The 15,465-nt window shown below is 42.2% G+C and overlaps 2 long non-coding RNA genes across 2 annotated transcripts; both read left to right on the plus strand.

Moving 5' to 3' along the window:
* Positions 1-1,946: 1,946 nt before the first annotated feature.
* Positions 1,947-5,453, plus strand: LOC119855893. Its single transcript, XR_006281611.1, has 6 exons — positions 1,947-2,393; positions 2,490-3,126; positions 3,283-3,398; positions 3,493-3,540; positions 4,017-4,872; positions 5,341-5,453. It is a non-coding gene; the product is annotated as an uncharacterized LOC119855893 (long non-coding RNA).
* Positions 5,454-5,465: 12 nt separating this feature from the next.
* On the plus strand, positions 5,466-7,045 carry LOC122460355. The gene is made up of 2 exons (XR_006281612.1): positions 5,466-6,578; positions 6,793-7,045. It is a non-coding gene; the product is annotated as an uncharacterized LOC122460355 (long non-coding RNA).
* The last annotated feature ends 8,420 nt before the right edge of the window (positions 7,046-15,465 follow it).

The following is a 15,465-nucleotide window of genomic DNA, read 5'->3' on the forward strand; positions in this document are numbered from 1 at the left end:
CCATACTGTATATAGATGTCTTTGACAGGCATATGCCTTATAATTAATTAATGGCTTTGCAAATAAACGGTCATAGCTTAAGTGCAACATGTTGCCCCTACCCCAGCCCTGGCAGAAGCCGTGGGGCAGCAGGGGAAGCCCCTGCGCCCGACCCAGTCTCCAGCAGAAGTGCCTGGTGGGGCAGGAGAATCCACAGCAACCCGCTCCTGGTCCCCTAAAGAACCACAGCATCCAAACCCCCGCCGCAGCCCTGGGACTGGAGGAGCTCGCTCCCTGGTACAGCCCTGGGCGTATGACATGGGGACAGAGCTTCTCCAGTCCTGGGGCTGTGTGGGAGAGCGGGGCGGGTGGAAAATGGGCAAAGCAGTTGTGGGGTAGGCAACATGGTGGGGAGCTGAGGTGGAACATGGGTGAGATCCTGGGGAAGAGGATGAAAGGGATAGGGCCATTGGTAGTGCAGCCGGCGGACAGGGTGGGTAGGGGCCCAACAATTGCTCTGGCCCAGGGCCCCGAGAAACCTTAATCATCCTCCATGCTCCATCTTCTATGATCTTCTATGACATTGTTCCATTCTGCAAAAGGAAGAAAGGTTGTCATTGTGCATACCATGAAAGGAGCCCGGCAACTCATTGAAAGGTATCATGACAGTCTATTGGGTGGACATCTAGGAATATTCAAAATGAGAAATATGCTGACATCAAAATACTATTGGCCAGGGATGACCAAAGACATTGCCAATTGGGTATGTAAAGTGATTAAACTAAATCCTGAAGAATGCTATTTACAATTGAAATAGAAGTTCAAAATGTATAAAAGAAATATAAAATACATTTGGTATGCAAAGTTGAACTCTGTTCCCTTGCAATACTATTTCCATAACAAAATGTTAATATCATCATATTGTTCCATCAAAAACAGGTAGCACGATGTCTGACTTGCCAGAAAGAGGGAAAGGAATTAAATCTGGACACCACCTTGAAAAACAAAGGTGAATTTTGGAATCAGACACATTATTGTTTATCATTATCCATTATTATTTCTGCAATACAATGACGCTTTGATTTTGAAACGAGTCCAATACATACAAGTGGCAAAGCATAGTGCAGCAATTACCTCTAATGTGCCTTTGCATTGACTGGGGATATTTCTTCTGCTTTACCCTTGTATTGTTACCCATTCCTGTACTTCTCTTTCTTTCTTTCTTTCTTTCTTTCTTTCTTTCTTTCTTTCTTTCTTTCTTTCTTTCTTTTCTATATTTAAAAATGGGCTTTACATTCTCTGCTTATGACTTATGGATTTATTGAGAACATTTAGTAAGAAACACGTGTAGTATGACTGTAACTGGTACCCTTCTATGTAGGTCACTCCGATCTGGGAATTGGTGGGAATGGATTTAATAGGACCATTACCAGTAACAAAGGATGAATACCAGTATATACTGACAGCTATAGATTATCTTTCAAGATGGAAGCCTTTCCACTTAGAAGTAAGTCAGCATCTGAGGTGGCAAAGGGCATATACAAAATGATTGTTTGACAGGGATGCCCACAGCAGATACTGACAGATCTTGGTCCAGAATTCAATAATAAGGTAATCACTGGGTTTTTTCTGGTTATTTGTACTATGTAATCAAACTCACTCTCAGGTCACCCATTGATCTCAAATAATCACCATACTTTTTTTTTTATAAACTGCTGTTGGTCACTGTCAGTGTTGCTATAAAATTATTTTTCGGTGTCTTCATATCTAACAAAGAAACACACAACTACTTGTTTCCAAAACAAATATTAAAAGATGGGCTATTCCTCTTGCTAATTACACATAAAAGCAAATACGCAAAGGAACGTTCCTTAACACAAGTCTATATGTAAGTTTATGGTGTAACTTATTTTCTTTCAGTTTAACCTGTATATTTGTGAAAGATTGAGAATAGAATGTAACTTCACCAACCCGTACCACCCACAAACCAATGGCTTGGTTGAAAACGCTAATAAATCCATAAAAAGGTAAGTGAATGGGTGGGAATATTACAGTACTAATGGCAAGTACAGTGTGCTATGCAAGAAGATGCAACTCACAAAAAAATCTTCAAAAGCAATGTGTTACATGTAAAGTCTTTTTCATTATGTATTACACCTTTTTGATTATGTATGATCTGTTTCAGTCAAGACCGTACGTGTGACTTTCTTTTTTTAAACAAACCAATCAATGAGCATTTGTTACAGAGCATTGCGGAAGATGGTTGATGACAATTGAGTAATTGGGATGAATTACTTGACCCCATTTTGTTTTCTTTGCGAACTAAAGTACACGCAACAACACAAATTTCACCCTTTCGACTAATGTTTTGTGCTGACCCAGTGTTTTCAGAAGAAGTCTCAGAGAATTACACGGTAAGTGTATGTTATTACCATCACCTTTCATGTACACATGGCATTCAGTGTGTCTTCATTTTACAAATACAACCTCTTCTCCATTTGTTTACAAAGATCCCAGATATGAATACATTCGGGAAAGATTTCTGCAAAGAGTACAGCATAAATACGAAATCAAAACGTGATGCTGACATTGCACTGGCCCTAAGTAACATTTCTAAAGCACAAGAAAAACAACAAAGACATTATGCTAAAAGAAAGACTTCTAAATATCGGGAAATAACATTTGATGTTGGGGACTCTGTTCTGTTACTGAACGCTAGAAAGAGAACAAGAAAAGGAGGAGTACTGGAACCTAGGTATCGGGGACCATACAAAATTACGACTGTTGAGGGTAAGAGAGTGAAATTACAAACCATCTCAGGGAAACGGTTAGGAACCATGTACAGTATCGCACACTTAAAACCATGTAAAGAGCCACCCACGTTAGTTGCTGAAAGCACATCAGAGGGAAAAATCGGAACTGAAATTGCAGTTGGTGACACTGAACCAGAAACACCCTCAGAAGATATTAGAAATGTGGATGGCACTGTATCTCACGACAGCACAGTGAAAACCATAGAGGTCACAGCAACAGAAGAAGAGGAGTATATAGGGCAAGGTATTTCAAACAATGATACAAGTGATGCTGATGATAATTTTGATGACATGTTTATGGAGGAGGTGGAAGACAAGCAATGGATTCTGAAAGGTAGTTGGTTACTGCACCTTTCTTAAATAGATTAACATACTTCATAAATGGAACTATGTTAAACGTTTTCATGTACAAAGTGGCGGCATGCACAGTAGTAAAACAGAGAAAAAGGAAACTGTATTACCATGCATGTAATATGTGTTTTTTTCCTAGTCAAATTTGTAATGACCAGCAAACGCACAGAGAGACTGGAGGCCAAAGCGAGAAACATAAAATTGCATGGCTCTTCATTTCATTGCTTGTAACTGAGAAGCTGGATAAGTGATGAGGTACATTTAAGTACCACTAAACATGTATTTGTTAGCGGCATTGATTCATCAAATATTATTGAAATTGTGCCTTTTCTTTCATCATGTATTGTAGGTTATTGATGCATATTTAAGCTGTGTGGTCGAGAAAGCAGATGGAAAGGTAGGCTACTTACTGTGATGGTACATGAAAGTATACAGTGATTCAATATGTAAAAAATCATGTGAATATGTGGCACAACATATTTAACTCCAAATACCCTTGAAATATCAACATAAACCTGAAATTGCAACACTTCAGTGTATTTACTGCTACCAAACATTTACTGAAATGTATTTGGAGGTGCATATCGGACATACAATACTAGACTAACTGAGGGCCACAGTTAGTGGCTGTACAGTTTTGCTGTACAGTTCAGTGGGTCCATTAATTAAACACAAGTAAGCAATCAGCTTAGTAAGTTTTTACATTAAGTAAGTCAGAGCAGATTGATTACAAATCTTTTTGTTTTTACAGGACTCTTACATTTCTGATTTATAACACTAAGGATCCCTTGCATGTTTGTCTATATTAAATTCATTATGTTTTTGATGTGCCAGAATTATTAATGCATTAATAACTTTGTTAACTGTCAACAGGTACAAGCCATCTCATCAGTAGTTTCCACTGTCATTCTCTCAGGCAGAGTTCCACAAATAAAAGTGAAGGTAAATGCTAACACACTTTCATACGTAGCATGAGCAAAGCACAGTTTCATTCAGTGAGTTAAACAGAGTGTGAAACAGTAAATACAATGCTATGTTTGATGTGGAGGAGTACTCTAATAGTAATACATCTAATGAAATTGGGAAATACAGTATAATGTACATTTCATGGTTTGCTTCACTGGAAACTATAATTGCTTTTCTAATTTTTTTGTAATGAATACAGAGTGATGATGATATATAATATATTATATTATATTATATATTATGATATATATGATATATTATTGCTTCCTTAGCACACAACATGGAGTTCTTGCGGTAAGATGTTTTGTATTGTACTTCTGGATTATGGGCAATAAGTGTGGTATTAAATAAGAGATTTGTAACACAACTATGGTAGCACTGATATAATTTCCCGTGTTGCGGATTTTCAGTGAGTTCAGTGCATGCAAAGGAAAGTGGAATGTGAATGTTAAAAATAAAATGCTACTATCAAGTTTCGTTGTTAATGTAACTTGGAAGAATACATTCTGTATTGAATTGATTAATGATTTCACAATATGCTTTTTTCTTGTGAGTTACTGAGACATTACAAACGAGAATATGTTAATTGCATAATGATTTTTGATAAATCAGTATAAAATTTTTGAAATAATCGCATTACCAGTATAATTTGTGAATATATTTACACTTACAGATAGCCTTGATGAAAAAAAATGGCATTGTTAATAATTGACCCCTTTTGTGATGAGATGAGATATGAAAGAACATGCCTGAGGAATTGGAGGTGATTTATTAGGTACTTACTTTTACAGTGGACATGAACTGTTCTGTTGAAATTTTTTTTAAAGGGAATGTAACAATAGTGAGAGTAATATCTTCCTGTTAGCTACAACTAAAAATTGAAACAGCATGTACTTGTACTAAATATGCTTAGTAATGGACTTTGAGTGAACTTGTGTGATTTGACTGTGGGGAACGACTTCACAGAATGTGGACACGAAACAGTAGCATGTTGCATGATTAAGAATGTGTTATTATCTACATGGGGCACAGCAAATCAGGTGATACATTGCGTAAGAGTGAGACAATCATATGAAAGCAAGTGTGTATATATGTGAGCAATAACTCATTTCAATCATTAATTAAAAAGAGATAGAATTGATTTGTATCTATGTCCAGAAACCGGAGGGAAAAAAATAGGAAAGAAAAGCTCATTTATGCAGTCCACTAATGTACTCTCTAAAAATTTCAGAAACTTCATCAAACGATTAACTAGAAAATCCTCATCTGATTGGAATAGTAAAATTGTTCAGCATCCCAGACAAAGTGATGGCCACAACTGCGGACCACTCATCTTAAAGATATTGAATACAAAATTGCCATTATCATTTGTTATATACATGTAATTATTACACATAATTATGTATGTGAAAGTAAATGCCAGAGATTACCAGTGGGCACTGCACCGGCATCCTTGCCAAGGTGTGTGGGGTGGGCTTGTGGCCCCCAGAAGGGATGGGGTCTCCGGCGGAAGGTGCAGTGCTGGGGGGCCAGATTCCACTAGCCAGCCCTTCCTGACAACTGCTGCTACAGTGGCCAGGAGCACCAGGCTCTTGTAAATTGCCAGAACACAGGGCTCCTTTTGCTCCCACCCATCAGCGGCCCTGCCAGTAGCATGCAACAGCGTTGCTGGACCCTAAGGCAGGGCCGCTGATGCGGGGGACGGGGGGGAGGGAATGTGATAAAGTGGACAGCGATGTTAAAGCATAAAGCACTGCCACAGCGGAAGTGTAACGTCAGTCGTGTATGGGCCGGTACCGGTGGCCGGTTCTTATCAGTATGCTGGACCGGCCCACTTTCACCTCTGGTAATTATGATGTTTATTCTAAATATCAGTGTTGTTAGTTTTCAGAAACGTATTTGCAGCACAAAGACATCAGTACGGTAGAAACAACAAAAGAGGCTAATACTGCGTTTAGAAGACATATAGCAATTCTTCTAATGAAGGAGTCAGGTAAGTACTTTCTACCATGTACTGTGGACTCATTAGGTACATGTGAAGATAACAGGAAGAGTGGAATTATGTCACGTAGCAGTATTATCTTAATACCCCTAAAGTGGCATATCTCAAAGGTTTGGTTCTGTAATGGTGACTATGAATCAATAATATCTTTAAGTACACAAAAATTTGAATGGGGTGAATGGTTGCTATTGATCGACCAGTTGAATGAAATTGGTATTCTTATATACAGATGCAATAAAGTAAAAATTTGAGAAAATATGACTCACAAAAAAGAAAAAGATATGTTCAAACCAGTGACTGGATTAAAATTTGATATTAATTAATAAATCAAGATTTGCATTTTCAGTGTTGGTCGTAACGTATTCATCATTTCATAGCACTATATTTATTGATAAGAAAGCATGGAGGACTACTGCATATACTGCAACCTTGTAAACTGTGAAAAGGAAAGTAAGGCTTGCACGATGGTAAGAAACATAGAATTGTATGAGAAATAAATGCCATAAACTGCCTAACGATCATGATTCTTGTAAAAATTCCACATCAGTAAACATTTTCATCATGCTGATAGGCATATGTTAGGTAATGCTGACATGTAGAAGGAATAGCATGAGTGAATGCAAAGTATGTGTAACATTATAACTTCTGTGATTTCATTTTCCTAATTGTTACTTATCAAAGGTCCAGTGTGATTCTTGCAAGAGGTGGGCACATATGCCCTGCATTACAGAAGGAACCTATCAAAACTACCTGACTGATGAGAAGAAAGAGTACAACTGCAAAAAATGTGCATAGTTCCCTTCTTTACCAAAAAAAAAAAAACCAACAACCCATTATGTTTAAATGTCTCTTGTTCAAAACATAATGCAACCAAAAGAAATTTTTTTCTTTATATACCAGATTATAATAATAAATGTTTTTCATTTGAAAAAAAATATTCTCAGTATTTGTGTCCATATGTATAATGCAAATTATAAAAGCAGCAAGGAGGAAGCAAATCATGAGTTTTTTCGACCACAAAACCCCATCCTGATTTGCAACCATCCCAGGACCAGTGGCAAGTGCATGGGCAGCCAAGTCATTGGAAATAAGCAAGGAGGAAGCCAGTGAATAAAATCAAAGGGGCCACTGTGGTATCACCTTGGGCTGATGGGCATGCTCGGCACCCCCAAACCTTACCTCCCTTTTCACGTACTCACATGCAAAATGAAGCAGCACGCCTCAATCATGAAACACATCAATTGCGCACATTAGCTAGGAGGGAGGGAATTGTGACTGTTTTACAGCAAAACCCCGTCCCTCCTGATCTGCAACCCTGGCCAGCCAGTAGCAAGTCCTGAGAAGTAGCCAAGATGGTCACTTTGTGTGGCGGAAACTGCACCTAGTTGCCAAAGGGGAGGGTTGAGATTTGTGTTGGCACACACCCTTATACAAATTCTCTCTAGTTCCGCCCCTTTTCTCTCTCAGTATCTCACCCGTGGCTATAACAGCCGAGGAGATTCCCCATCCTTTTCCCCTCCAATGATCAGCTCTCTCATCTCTCGTGATTCCCCCTGTTCTCTCTCTAATTCTCAAATGTCCATTTAAAATCTCCTCCGATGTGAGCGATTTTCCCACCCATTTTATCTGGAGCGATTTGCCCTTGTTTGGGTGGGAAATTGTTGTCCTGAGTCATTCCCCAAAACATGGCTGCCCCTGGAGTGGGGAAGGGATGAGATGCCAGTTCTCTGCCAAGGCAGGAGGAGGACATGTTCCCCATGGGGACTGCTCAGACCCCGGTTTCCCAATCCCATTTGCTGCCCCCTAACTACAAACACAGTTGCCAGTCACCTGCCCCTCCCACACTGATGCCCCCTTCTTTTGTTCAGGGAGCCTTCCAGCTCAGTCCCCTTCCTTTGCTCTCTTAAATCAGCTCCTCAAAGGGTTCCCTGTTCAGGGACATCCGTAGCTATTCTGGGGTCCTGCGCAGACCCCTCATGGGGGTGGTATTTGGGGCCCCAGGGCTCCATCGTGTGGCTGGGATGATTTAGGGAACGGGGGAACCGCCTTCCAGCAGTCCACCAGTGGTGGAGCTGGGGCCAGTTCGTGGCATTTCCCATTGCTGGGGAGTGCAAACCCTGCCCTGCTGCAGTCCTCAGAGGTGGGAAGAGGCGGGGAAGGGGGGGACAGGGCGGGGGCTTTGGGAAAGGGGCAAATTTCATGGTGCCATAGGCTGTTGTTTCCATGTCTCCAGCCCCTGTTGCTTATGTGAATGGTGGCAGTGGGGGGAACCATCACTCTCTGTTATGTATTGAACAGTCATATAAAATCCAGTAAACAGTCCCCCTTTTCCTAAATTATAGTTATTTAATAGCAATATAAAATCCACTCCGATCTTGGTGTTTTTCTCCCATGTTATCAATTGCGTAGTTTGTGACATGTATTCTTTGCAAATCTCAATGATCAATATAAAATACCCTAAACATTTGCCCCACTTTTTCTCAAGTTGTCTATTTCTCATTGAATATGTCCTGAAATTTTCCCGTCTCTCTAATTATAAAATACTAAGAAAATCTCAGATTTACACCTTTTCTCAGATTCTTGAACATGGATAGAAAATGTTTGCAAATGTTGCCCTTTTTCTCTCTATTCATTTTTGAAATATTGATGTGAATTACACTCAAATTTTACCTCATATCAACAACCGATATAAAATCCCTCTGATTTTCCACTATCCTCTCTACATTTTTAATACACATCAAAGCCAGAGGACGGCCCCTGTTTGGGAGAATCAGTGGTTCTCCAGACAGCCCAGGATGAGGAGGTCACTTGAGTGCAGCATGGGTCCAGAAGTATCCCAAACCCCATGACAAATGGTCTCCGTGAGGGGTTGCTTCCCTCAGTGCTAAGATATAGCCACCTCTGGGGTGGATCCATGGTGGCCATTATTTGCTAGTGACAGGGCAAGAAAATGTCTTACCTATTTTGGGCCCCCATCCCCACGCCTCCCATTCTCCAGTTAAGGAAGCATCCCCCAGGTCTCCCTCTGCCTCTGTGACTGGAGAGCAGGGGGCAGTGATAATTTTCTGTCCACTTATCAAACACTGTGAAGTGAAATCACAGATTTTGCTTTTCTCCCCTTTTGAAAACTGCTGGAAATTCTGGTTCCATTGGTAAAATTCATGTCCTAGATCTGGGGGGTGATGGAAGTGGGAAGGGGGTTAGCACTGCCACACAATGGTCTCTTCCACAGCATTCTGGACTTGTTCTTTCTGAAATCTGGTTTCATTGAGACCACTGTTAATCCAGAGTCACTGCATGGAAAGACAAGGAGTGACTCCAGATGGACAGTGGGGCAAATGAGATTCTCTCTGTGAGGATTTCAGAGTAGCAGCCATGTTAGTCTGTATTCGCAAAAAGAAAAGGAGTACTTGTGGCACCTTAGAGACTAACAAATTTATTAGAGCATAAGCTTTCGTGAGCTACAGCTCACTTCATCGGATGCATTTGGTGGAAAAAACAGAGGAGAGATTTATATACACACACACAGAGAACATGAAACAATGGGTTTATCATACACACTGTAAGGAGAGTGATCACTTAAGTGCATCCGATGAAGTGAGCTGTAGCTCACGCAAGCTTATGTTCTAATAAATTTGTTAGTCTCTAAGGTGCCACGGGTACTCCTTTTCTTTTTGTGATCACTTAAGATAAGCAAAAAGAAAAGGAGTACTTGTGGCACCTTAGAGACTAACAAATTTATTAGAGCATAAGCTTTCGTGAGCTACAGCTCACTTCATCGGATGCATCCGATGAAGTGAGCTGTAGCTCACGAAAGCTTATGCTCTAATAAATTTGTTAGTCTCTAAGGTGCCACAAGTACTCCTTTTCTTTTTGCGAATACAGACTAACACGGCTGCTACTCTGAAATTTAAGATAAGCCATCCCCAGCAGCGGGGGGGGGGGGGGGGGAAGGAGGAAAACCTTTCATGGTGACAGGCAAGGTAGGCTAATTCCAGCAGTTAACAAGAATATCAGAGGAACAGTGTGGGGTGGGGTGGGAGGGAGAAATACCATGGGGAAATAGTTTTACTTTGTGTAATGACTCATCCATTCCCAGTCTCTATTCAAGCCTAAATTAATTGTATCCAGTTTGCAAATTAATTCCAATTCAGCAGTCTCTCGTTGGAGTCTGTTTTTGAAGCTTTTTTGTTGAAGTATAGCCACTCTTAGGTCTGTGATCGAGTGACCAGAGAGATTGAAGTGTTCTCCAACTGGTTTTTGAATGTTATAATTGGAATTATTTTGCTGAATTGGAATTAATTTGCAAACTGGATACAATTAACTTAGGCTTGAATAGAGACTGGGAATGGATGAGTCATTACACAAAGTAAAACTATTTCCCCATGGTATTTCTCCCTCCCATCCCACCCCCCACTGTTCCTCTGATATTCTTGTTAACTGCTGGAATTAGCCTACCTTGCTTGTCACCATGAAAGGTTTTCCTCCTTTCCCCCCCCTGCTGCTGGTGATGGCTTATCTTAAGTGAGCACTCTCCTTACAGTGTGTATGATAAACCCATTGTTTCATGTTCTCTCTGTGTGTGTGTATATAAATCTCTCCTCTGTTTTTTCCACCAAATGCATCCGATGAAGTGAGCTGTAGCTCACGAAAGCTTATGCTCTAATAAATTTGTTAGTCTCTAAGGTGCTACAAGTACTCCTTTTCTCCCTGTAAGGAGATGCTCTCATTAACTGCTCTCCCCAGAGAGCTAAAGGAGGGAAGGCTGCTGAAATGTTCTGTCCCTCTCTGCTAAGGATATTGGGCTTCAGGTTCCTGGGTCAGATGCTGCAGCCTCCCTTGTGATCTGGAAGACCAGGCTTAGCAGCTGCTGCTCCCCCAGCAGGTGTTCTGTGCTGGGAAATGACCGTAATTAAAGCTTCTTCTCTGCCCGGCCCAGGTGATGACTTTCTCTAGCTGGTACGAGCCCCATGGGGCAGCCCTAGGCCCTGTTAATACAAATTCTGAGCTACAGACTCCAGGTAACTGAAAGACCTCAGGGAAAGTGCTGGGACTGGCATGAAAGTGACTCCTCACAAACAGCCCCCCACTTATTTCTCCTCCCATTAGCAATATCCAGGAGAAAATCCAGCCATGGGAGAGCAAAGCACTCACGAATGGGACTTTCGCAGCCAGAGGGGCAAGGAGAGAGGACAGGGGAAGAAGAGACTGAAAGGTGCAGTAGTAGAAATGAGTGGGGAGAGAGATTTCCAGCTCTCTAATCCACACAGACACATATTGCAGCATCCCTGGGCAGAATCTCTTTCCAGTGAACAAGAAAAGGATCAGACAGAAGAAAAGCCAGTTCCTGACTCCATATCCCTCCTGCTGGGGCGTGGCTGCCGTGGGACGGTGTCCGAGGGAATCCCCCACAGTGACTCCTTTGGTCCTGCTCTTTTCTAGCATTGTATTCAGAGACTTTGTTACGGGATGGGGGAGGGAGAAGGGAGGTTAAAAATCTCTGTGGGCTTAGCCTGACAAGAGGGGCCAGGTCTATCTTTAATAAAGAGATGAAGCATTTTTCCAGCATGGCAGAATCTAGGATATCTGTCTGCAGGGAAAGGGCCTGGGGCAATTGTGTTGTGAAATTAACTATAGCCTGTTCTGCGAACCACACAATTACCCTTCTCACCCTCCCAGGCTGCAGAATAACGTCCATGTCTTGCTCCAGCTTTTCCCATCCTCCCATGGCACAGGGTAGAGAAATGGCTGCAGAGGAGCCAGTTCAGGTAGGTATCATCGGGGGGATTCTGCTGGGTTCCTGCAGCATGGAGTGGGGCGACAAATACACCGGAGATGGGAAGGTTTGCACAGTCTGGTTTGGAGGTTGGAGCAGGGCAGGAAATATACAGGGAGAAGCACAGGTTGTGGCAAATCTGCTTGGAGTGATTTAATAAGTGGCCTAGATTCTAGGAACAGACTCATGAGATTAGGAGGTTGAAATGCCCTCATTTGTGGCACAGAATATAACCCACCTACATGGGGCTAGGAAAACTGACCAGACTCCCACTGTTGGAGCCTGACCTGATTAACCAGTGGCTGGTGAGAGATATGAAGGGGGCACCCACCAGTCAGGCTTAGGGGAGATTCCCCTCCCTTCATATCCAGCTCCTCACAATGAGGAGGGTGTTGGGCTTCCTACCAGGCAGATCTCCTTGGACCCTCCTAGGGGCTCCATCTCCTATATCAGTCTGTGGCTGGTAGGTGTGTGATGGATCTGCTGGGAGAGACAAGGGGCTCTCTCTTCGTACCCTCACCCTGCTGCTTCCTGAATGCTCTTAGCAGGGTGGTGGTAGGACTCGGTTGACTGCGAGCCACCCAGAGTGTCCGTTTGGCTCCTCTCCCCAGGAATAGTGGGGCTGTGAGTGGGGCAGCAGGTACTGAGTGGTGGATTCTTGCTCTTTCAGGGGCTGGCAGCATTTGAGGAGGTGGCTGTGTATTTCACCAGGGAAGAGTGGATTCTGCTGGACCCCACTCGGAGAGCTCTCTACAGAGATGTCATGCAGGAGAACTATGAGAATGTGACCTCGCTGGGTAAGAATTGCTGTACCCTCGATTATTAGAAAGGGAAATGAAGAGATAACGTTCATGCCAGACCCACAATGCCACTTCTACTCTGTCCTGTTTCAGCATCACCTCAATATGCCAATGACCCACACACAGCCAGAGACCCTCCCCTCCTGCAGAACACTTTGGGAACAAAGCGCAGGAGCAGTATCGCACAGTGTCAAATAGCTCCTGTTTGCACAAGTGGAACTGGGAGTTGGGTCCAGCATGATGAACAGAAGCTTCCTACCCCTGGCCTTCTCTGAAACACTGAGCCTGCTCCACCCAGACCAGAATGTGCTTGGGGGTGTAACAAGCAGGCTACTGGAGACAGAGCTGCTGCTTAGGGGTTACTTATCACACAGACACTGAGTGTGTCCTTGAATGCTGGCTGGGAGTATCCAGACAAGGGAGCTCCAGCAGCAGAATATTGAAACTCACCCAGGATTACAGAGGACCCAACTCCCCACTGGTCTGGATGGCACCGCAGCGTGTCAAAATGGCCTAGGTTGGTAGTGAAACTTCTTGAGACATTGAGAGTCTTGCTCCCCCTTCACCATGTGTAATAGCCACAATCTCGCTTCTCTGCAGGCTCCTTCGATCCTCTCATTGCCAAAGTCAAATGACACCGATTCTTATTTTTCACATTCAGCTTTTCCAGACTAATTAGAATCTGTTGCTCCTGAATTATAGCTTCTAACTTCCCAGTGTTCTGCACATCCAGGGATTTTCCTACTCCCTCCCATTACATTGGGCTCACTAGATTCCTTAGTACATAAATCCAGCCACAGTGGGTCAGATCAAAGTTCCATCTAGCCCAGTATCCTGTCTTCTGACAGTGACCAATACCAGGTGCCCCAGAGATAATGAACAGAACAGGAAATCAACAAGTGATCCATCTTCTGATGTCCATTCCCAGGCTCTGGCCATCAGGGACTAGGGACATCATCCATGCACATTCTGGCTAATGGCCATTCATGGACCTATCCTCCATGAATTTACCTTGTTCTTTTTTTGAACTCCATTCTAGTCTTGGCCTTCACAGCATCCTCTGGCAAAGAGTTCCACAGGTCTGTGCGTTGTGTGAAGAAATGCTTCCTTTGGTTTGTTTTAAATCTGCTGCCTATTACTTTCATTGGGTGACTCCTAGTTCTTGTGTTAGGAGGAGGAGTAAATAACACTTCCTTATTTACTTTCTTCACAGCAGTCTTGATTTTATAAACTTCTATCATATCTCCCCTTCGTTGTCTCTTTTCCAAGCTGAAAAGTCTCAGCTTTTTAATCTCTCTTCATAAAGAAGCTGTTCCATACCCCTAATCATTTTTGTTGCTCTTTTCTGAACCTTTTCCAATTCAATTGTGGAAGAAAACAAACTCCAATCTCAAGTTGGAAGCAACAAAATCAGAGACAGCTTTATTTGAGCAATTGCAAGGGAAGAAAACAGCTGGCAGAGAGCATCTCTGCCTCAGTTTCTCCAAAATACAAGCAAAATCACACAAGCATTTATACCTCTTTGTGACATGCAGAAATTGAAAACATCTACATTTTATTTAGGCTGTTTACTATCTAATCCAATATTTTCTCACTTTCTCTTCTCAAAACATCGTTATCTCAAGGCTAGGTCACACTGACTATTCTGCTCTTTCCCACTCCTGACATGAGCCCTGCTTCTACAGGTCTCACAATATTAGGCTAAGACTTAACAAAACAGTTGCTCTGTTTCTGACACTTAAATGGCTGCACTTAAACCCTCTCTTTCTTTCCCCTTCTTCCAAACGCCCCGCTTTTGTGCTTCCTTTAGCTCAACTAACATTCTTAAACCTCCAATTGCATCAAGACTGAATTTCTGTTTCTAGCTCAGGAGGATCAGAATCAGCCCTATTAGTCTTAATTGGATATAACGATAACGCCTGATTAGTATGAACAAGAAAGGCATTTTTCTTAGTACATCTCTTACAACAACAGTAACATATTACTATACTAAACAAAAGCAATACAAGCATTAATGTCCCCATTGTAATAATATGCTGGGGTTGTTTCATTGCCTAAGTTACATAGCACATTACATCATAATTAGTACACAAAGTAGCCACTCTATAGACTGTATGAAAAGCACGTTTTTCAATTTGATATATATTCTGAAGCACATGGATTTGACCCTGTAAATCAGAAATTTTCCTAACCTCTGGTAGAAGTGAGTGTAAACTTTGAAACCGGTCAGGTATCAAAGTGGTCCAATTAAAAGAAATCTGATACCCAGTGTCAAATTGTAGGATTTTGTCTGCAGGCCAAGAAATAATGTGATTTCCTGTGATCGTAGTGAGATTAAAATGTAAGTCTTGCAAAGTGGTGGCCTTAACATATACACAACTATCATTAGCTTGGAAAAGTACCTGTCCTGTCAGCATAGTTCCTTGTCCCATACCTTCCCAAAAGAAAGTGTCAAATACTGAGACAACTTCCTCTTGCTTCAATTTCCTTACACATTGAAGCTGTGGGGGTTTATAAGGGCCATAATAGGGTTAGGGTTAGGGTTTAAATTAGGGATAGGGTTAGAGCCAGGGCCAGGGCCAGGGTCAGGGTCAGGGTCAGAGTTAGGGGTTAGGGGTTAGGGGTTAGGATCAGAGACAGGGTCAGGGTTAGGGTTAGGGTGAGGGTGAGGGTTAGAGTTGGGTTTAGGTTAGGGTTTAGGGTGAGGGTTAAGGGTTAGGATTAGTGTTCAGCTCACGGTCAGGGTCAGGGTCTGGGATTTTGGTAAGGGTTAGGGTT

The sequence above is a fragment of the Dermochelys coriacea genome, chromosome 5, assembly GCF_009764565.3.
Source record: "Dermochelys coriacea isolate rDerCor1 chromosome 5, rDerCor1.pri.v4, whole genome shotgun sequence".
NCBI lineage: Eukaryota > Metazoa > Chordata > Testudines > Dermochelyidae > Dermochelys > Dermochelys coriacea.